The sequence below is a fragment of the Excalfactoria chinensis genome, chromosome 8, assembly GCF_039878825.1.
Source record: "Excalfactoria chinensis isolate bCotChi1 chromosome 8, bCotChi1.hap2, whole genome shotgun sequence".
NCBI classification, from domain to species: domain Eukaryota; kingdom Metazoa; phylum Chordata; class Aves; order Galliformes; family Phasianidae; genus Excalfactoria; species Excalfactoria chinensis.
The window spans coordinates 11,667,425-11,675,077 of record NC_092832.1 but is presented as its reverse complement, the minus strand read 5'-3'; positions in this window follow the sequence as shown (position 1 = coordinate 11,675,077).

The following is a 7,653-nucleotide window of genomic DNA, read 5'->3' as shown; positions in this document are numbered from 1 at the left end:
GGTTAGGGTTGTAGGGTTGTATCCCAGCAGGATATGGGCTATTGCTCCGTATTGATTTAGTTAACAGGGATAGTTGAACAGCAGGCTGAAATGGAAGAAGCTGCGTGTTGGCAGTTCATACTGAAAGTTCTGATCTTTTACTGTAGAAAAAGTAAATAAACCTCCAAGTCATTGATCCCTATCATACTGTCATCCATTCACTTGAGCTTCATATATCAGGCTAGCTGACAGCATTTGTGAAAGGATGAGAGTCCCTTCGCTTCAAAGTCACTGCACAGAATTGAATGGCAGCTTCTGGGCATGTGGAATGCGAATCAGATGTGTCCTGGGAGTAAAATCTGCTCCGGCCCTCTCCAGCAGCTATGATGAAACACAAGGCTTAGGTGAATCAGTGGAGATTCTCCCTGGCTTCAGGAAAAGTGAACACAGATGGCTCCCTGCTTTCTTCAGCAGTGGCCCCAAACAAGCACCTGAAAATAGACTCTGACCTTTCTGATTATACAAGGCAAACTTTCCTGCTTTTTTAGCTGCTGATGTTGAGCTTTCCCAAGCAATCTCTAAACATAAAATAGGAGCGATTTTAAAAGAAAATGGGTTCATCAGGTCAATGGTAGTGTAATTCTGGAAAGGGTATGAAAGTAGGGAAGTAACGATAATGCACGAATTGAAAGGCTGATATAATTTGCCATGGCTGCACTGAGGTAAGGAATAGTAAATAAAACTTCCTGTCTGACTGGAACATAATGAGTTCCTTACCTTTTAACAGTGGCTACAAAATAAATTAAAAGAAAACACATACTGCTTTTCTTCTCTTGCAGATAGCATCTATTTATTAAAGTAAAAGGAACAGTGACAGAGAATACTGCTTCTACACAACAATACTTGCATTAACTCTGAAGTCCTGACAACTACCCAGAGATGGTGGAGGAAGGGGGAATGACACTGGCTTGAGAATAAAGTGATTTGAAATTGCCACTGATGGTGAAATAGGGAGAGTGATAGACAGTAAAGACTTGTCCATGTATTTCTCACAGCCTTACTTGTGTTGAAAGGAACAGTGATTTTAAGAAGGAGGAGGGAAAGGATATTTGAAGGCAATTATTGTTTCTGCAGAAGAGATATTACTGTTAACTGCATCCAGTGCTTTTGTAACTTCATAGTGCCTCAGCAAAGAAAAACTGCTATGGAATTGTGGAGTGGACTTGCAGGAAGTACGCAAACAGACAGTGGATGACAACGAAAAAAGAGCAATGTCTATAGGATGTCCAGTAGCCAAGAGGCATCAGTCTCAGCAAGCCCAATGAAGGACACACAGCGGCTCAGTTTCTGGAATATGTAGTAACTAGATGTAAAATAGCACTGAAAATATAATTTACCCAGCTGGTAACTGAAATGTGTAGTTCAAGCTTCTCTGAAGAGGAATATGACTGAAAGCAAGGAAAAAAACCAAAAAGATGATTTTTAGCTGCACACAATAGACCTCTGCATAGTTACTTCTCATTCCCTTAAACCTTACCACAGGCAGGGATCAATCAACTGATCAAGGCTTCTGCAAACTACACACTGAAATTCTTCTATTTGCCATCTAGAGAACAAAATGGAAACTATGGTAACAGAGCTAGACCTGGTAAGGTCCATCAAAGACCAAGAAGGTAACTCAGCCTCCCCCCATCTGGAGTCCTTGACCTCTCTGCTGCAACTCCCCACAAGAGGGACACTTCTTGCAGGAGTTCATACGGAGGTTCAATTAACAACAATTGCTGATTTTCAATTGCACTGCACTCGGCCTCCTGATTTAAAACACGCAGTTCAGGATACAACTCTCAGAAACTTTTATCAGGAGAGACACCAAATAATCCAAAGCATTGTGATCTTAGTTGGTAATTTTAGCTCAGTGATTTATGTTTACCTCAATCTAAATGTCTATGAAACACATCTGGAATCTGTGCCACTGCTGTAACTCAGAAATGCAGGTAAAACATATTTAGATACAGAGGATATACTTCTGAGTTTACTACTATCGTGAATTAGCATCATTTAGAGTTTTGAAGATTTCCTTTCTTCTGATACCACAGGATAAGAAATTTACCTCTCTGGCACTTTTCCCACAGGAAGCATGGCAATTTTTATAATACACTCACAGGCAACTTACTGTGACATGACTTAAAAAGTAAAGCTCGTTTTTACTGAATATAGATTTTTGCAACATGGTAGAACTCCTGTATGTCTGACGGCATAAGGAATAGTTTACAAAATGTACCATGTGGATTTAAAGAATCAGATATAAGAATCTGATTTATAATTGTCTTTTTGTTACACAATTTTGTGGGGGAGAGGGAGAAGGGTTTCAGTGAACCCCTAGAGACAAAACAGACCATGTATTTATTGATTTCAATGAGGAGGGGATACCTTTCACCTTTCCAAGCTAATTTTTTAGCTCAAACTTCAAGTGTTACAAGGATGCTTTTTTGTTAGTGAAAAAATAGCAAGCAGCGTGGCAGAGTGCTGAAGATGGTGTGAATCCGTTCCTCTCCCCAGGGGAGATGCTGACACTGGGGAGGGCTGCCCATTCTGTGGCTGAATTTAGCTGGAGCTTGGTTCCTACTAGCATCTGGCAGGACAGGGACTGTGCCTGTAGCATTGCATTTGAGCAGAAACCCACCTGCTATACAATTGGTCTAGAGACAAGGGATGAATAACAGAGTTAAAGTGAGGTATTCACACCTAACATTTTTGAAAGGCTTTTTTTAAGCAATCACGAATGTCTTAGATTGGAGGGAACTTTGAAGATCATCCATTTCCAACCCCCTCCTGTGGCAGGTCACCACCCACTAGAACAGGTTGTCCTGGGCCCATATAGCCTAATCCTAAGTGCCCCCAGGGGCACCCACAGCTGGATTGTGCCAGGGCCTCACCTGGGTACCTAGGGAAAAACACTAAGATCAGCAACATAAAAAACTTTAAATATATGCCTTTTTAGCATCAGTATAGCATATGTTTTAAATGTAACAAAGAGAGATAACTTTCAGCACAAAACTAGTGCATCGTCATTTGGAAGATTTATATGTATGAGAGACTATAAAATGAAAGAAAAAAAAATATAAATCAAATCTATTTCAGGGTTGAAAACAAAATCATAAATAATGTGGTTTTCACACATATTTTCTGATTACCCACAGCTCCAGAATTTTAAGAACTACTGTTAGAGAAAGGAAGGAAACAGCCAGATGCAATCTAAATTCCAGCTTCAAACAATTCCAGCACTTGTCATCTAGTATATCAGGCCACTAATAGACTGTTAGATGTCCTTATCATAGTAGCAGAATGATCAGCCTCACACCAAAATGTTCTCAGAACTGTCAGAGCTAGTTTCAGTCTGGAGATACCAGTATCCCATTAATTCTTGTTCTCAGTGGAGTTCTTAAAACACCGTGCAAACTGAACGTATGGATTAATTGCAGGAAGAATAGATGCTATCACTTACCACTGAAATATAACTGAAGTTGCAGAAAAGGCTTGTAAGAAGAATTAAAAGGCACAGCAATTTCCTTCAATCAGCTTTGAGTTATTACATGCTACCAATTTTCATTAAGACTTTTTGTCTGCTACCAGACCATAGAGTGCTAGGTTAATTCTAGATTAATTGTTACAGCCTGTCAGATTTCAGGTCACCAAACTTTCACAGTTCACTTATATAAAAAGGAATTTTTCTTTTACAGTTCCCAGATATGTTATTTAAAACTTTCTTCCTTTCTTGCAGCATCTGTGCAGTGACATGTGCTGGTCAGAATGACTGCAGTGCTACCACTGCATCTTTGTGAGCAGCAGTGATGTCTGGGTAACTTTGTCAGGGCTTTTCCACACATGGCATGGTCAGCAGTCATGTATGTACGTGTGCATATTAACTCTCTGACATCTCACTGCTGTTAGTTTGCAAGAGTTTTGGCGTCATGCAGAGTGTTTGTACTATGCCATCATTACCTCTTTGGGTCATGGCATGCCTCATTATATGTATGAGTTATATTCTGTCTAAATTATACATAAATAATACATACATGCAGAGTTTTCAAACCCTTGATAGAGTTGTTGGATTCTCCATACACATGCACACAAGGGGTATGTAAAACTAGTTTAGAAAGTTCTACCACACTTCATATGCTTTTTCTTGCTACCTTTTTTTGTTGTTTTTGTGGGTATATTTCAGCTTTTGTACATTTAAAATGATATAGTAGTGTATCAATTATAATTGAGCAGTAAAAAATGATTACTTATCCTTTTGCTAGATGCGCAGTATGCATGAGTCAAAGCAAAGATTTGCAGGCTGCAGAGAGATAATTTAAGAGTATAATGGCTGTTCCTGTTTCTTCATGTTACTAAGCTTGTTTTTTCCCCCCTTTCTAAATGTTTGTCATATAATTTTTACGGTGTGTTTTTCACCTCTGAAAACATTTTTAAGACATTATAATCCACCACCTTGTTCCTATTAAATGTCATTAATCCCACAAGTTGCCATTTAAACTGAATAGTAAGTTCTACAGATTCTCTGTTTTGACCTATAAGAAGAGGAAATAAGGGACCACTGCTTGGTCAAGACCAAAGCAAACTGTGAATGACACCCTAGTGGGGTTTGATGGTGCACCCAACTGGAAGGAAGCTCAGATGCTGCACCCTCACAAAAGTCTATTTAAAAATACGACTATCTCCATTTTCAAACATCAGTGTAAGATCTGAAGTGCAGAAGGACACACTAAATCTAAAATAATAGTGCAGAATTCTTCCACTCTGAACTGCTGCCTGGATAAACTGTTTAAAGCTCTTACCTGTTCCTGGACTTCAGAAAACTGAATGGTATTTCACAAACCCAGTTTTCAGGTACTGTGATTTTTTGTAAGAAGGTTCTTTCCTGTGTTTCTGAAGCAGCAGCTACAGGCACAGGGCTGAAATGTGGAAAAGCCAGACCACCACCTTTTAACATCATCGTTATAAAAATACCAGCCCCCCGTGCAGCTTTACCAGCAGATTTTTAAATGGCAGATTTGAGTGTTGAACTGTCCTTTTGTTTTTCTTTCTCCTCTCACAATATCACTTTGTCAGATTTTCATGGGAGGTGATGAGAGGAAGGAGCAATGCCATAAGGATGCTGCTTGTGGGGTTGTGATGCAGCAGGCCCAGCACCCACTCACCATTGGAGCTGCTTCCCATCACCAGGGCCTCTCACACACATGCCTAGTGCTGTGTTATTATTCTGTACCTACCTCATTCGGACTGCAGTTCATTCACACCCTTCTGCTGCAACTTTCCACTTTCAGAGGTTCTCTGCAGGACAAGGCCATTTTTGTGGCTGGAATTTTCTATTTCACTTGGAAATCTGTTTCACATCACGTTGCTCATGTCTAAGTCATTGTAAAAAAAAAGGTTTGGTGGAACATTACTGTTGAAGCCATAAATAGAATAATTTAGTCTTTGTTTTTATTGGTGCAGACCAACAGAGTTCTTAATTGCAACACTGACCTGGTACCAAAGAAAAGGCCAGCTGTGCCTAATCAGCCAGGGGCTGGACTAGAACACACTGTAGAAAGGAAGTGGAAAGTAACGCCAAAATGTTTTAAGATGTAAAATGACACAACGTTCAATGAACACTTGCCAACATCATCTCTAATTACTGCAGTGATTAAGTAGTAAAGAATTTGGTCTCTAGAGAACTGCAGTTCTGAAGGAAGCACAGTGCCATGTGTTACAGAATTTTTTCTTGCAAATCATTATGGAAATCCTGCTTTCTGTGGTTCTCCTAACAAACTCTTTCTTTGCAAAAACCATGCTTCATTTGTGAAGTGCAAAGGGAGTGTGTCTTGCCTGCCTCTGAAGATTTACGTCTTTATTGCCTTATATTCAACTTGCCTTTTTAAAAAATCCTTTTATGTCTCTAAATAAAGAAGCACAGAAAGCAGTGTGTATTTGCATACTGTAAGCGTTCCTCTCATCCTCACTGAAGAACAAACAGAGAATAGGGGAGGGCTAGATAAAAGCATCAAGACCTTAACACAGCACGGCAATGGTCTGACAAACGGCCAGAGAAACGGCAATTAATGCAAGACCAGTTTAAAATCAGAGTCCTAGGGGACACCTTAGAAGACTTCATTTAGAAGCACTTTCATTTCTTTTTTATCATAAAGCTCTTAACCATGAGATCAGAATTTTCCAGCTTATAAATACAAAGCACAACAATTAAAAAAATAAATAAATAATAAAAAACCCTGAGTTTTAGTAACAAAAGTATTTGAATTGATTATAACATATGGGTTATGTTTAAACTTTTTAGAACTCTGGATCAAAATGTCTATTGTACAGGCAAAGTGTATATTTCACTGTAGCATGCTCATGTTTATTGTGTTTTATTCTCTCTGTGGGTGCCTCTTCTTTATATTCAGTAAAAGAAGAGGAAAAATCCTCATTCTCTTGCAGAGCTGAGAGACAAAGAACAGCAAGGGAACAACCATAGTTGGTCCTCTCCTCTGTTTGGTCCTGTTTTTTTTCACATCTGATCCGTGTCTCTTCCTCCTACTCCTTGCTATACAGAGCTTCCAAACACACTATTGCCTGTTCCACAAAGAAATATTTAGCTTTCACAAAGCACTTTTATCAGTACATCAAAGAGACACAATTATCCCCATTTCACTGGTGCGAAAACTAAGACACGATCATCATCTGTACGGAATATGCACAGCAGGGATATATTCCCAGAATAAGAATACCATATGTATACATTAGAAAGGAGGTAGTAAAGAACAGGGCATCTGTGTCTGTTGGGCCATGTTACAGAGCACAAAGAGGTCAAGAGAAAGAAGGAAGAACAAGCATTGGGCTCCTAGCACTGCAGCTCATAGGCTTTCTCTTGTCCTAACGAAGATACAGAAATGTTGCTGCAGAATCAATCATAAACAATTTGAAATAAGACCAGTTGATATCACATATAATTCATAGAGAAAAATAAAAGTGATTCATGTGCAGGAGAAACATCAGCATAAACAGTTCTTGCCATTCAGCTGGACACTGCTAGGCTGACTATGCCATGTCATCGCATGTATGGTAAAATGCTTCAGTGAAGTGAAAAACAAAATGACGTTATTTTTAGCCTGACTACAGTAGCAAATTAAAGTGCTTCCTCTTGCTTCTTACTAGATATGAGTTTAGCTGGAAAGGCAACAGATGCTCTGAATTTCAGCGTTTAAAATGAGACACTGAGATGCTTCCTCCTCAGCCAAGTCGCTACAAGTCTGTGAGAAGATGCTCTTTTTTCCTCAGCATTGAATAAGATGTTAAACTTAGCTTTCTAAGCTCGTTTCATGAATCATTCATGATCAAGTACAAATCCTCACGAACTCACAAGCTTCCTGGACAAGAGCACTGAACCAGCAAGAAGAATATTTAGGAAGGTTTAATGGGAATGACAAAACAGTTAAAAATGTGACTAGAGAGATCATAAACAGTAAGTGAATTCATTGGACCAGACAGAACACTTATCAGCTGGTTCAGTCCCATTTGTACTATCAGCAACGTTGAGTATAAAAGTATTGCAGATTTTGCAAAGACCTCCAGATTCTCAAATTCTTTCTATATTTTAATGCATTTGCAGTTGTTATTTCTGTGAAGGGA